A 210-nucleotide genomic window follows, 5' to 3' on the forward strand; every position below is an offset into this window, starting at 1 on the left:
ACGTTACACTCTTTATATACCAATCCAGATTCATTATTGATTTCTATTGTTTCAAAGTTTTGTTTTATGATAATAAATGTTGGAATTTGAAATATGTGAAAATATAAAAATATTTTAAATATTTTGACATTTGAAAAATATATACACGGGAACTCGTTTGATTCTCTAGATATATGAGTGTGTGAAAAATAATAAGGAGGGTAATCATTT

Source organism: Cicer arietinum, chromosome 7 (assembly GCF_000331145.2).
Source record: "Cicer arietinum cultivar CDC Frontier isolate Library 1 chromosome 7, Cicar.CDCFrontier_v2.0, whole genome shotgun sequence".
Classification (NCBI taxonomy): Eukaryota; Viridiplantae; Streptophyta; class Magnoliopsida; order Fabales; family Fabaceae; genus Cicer; species Cicer arietinum.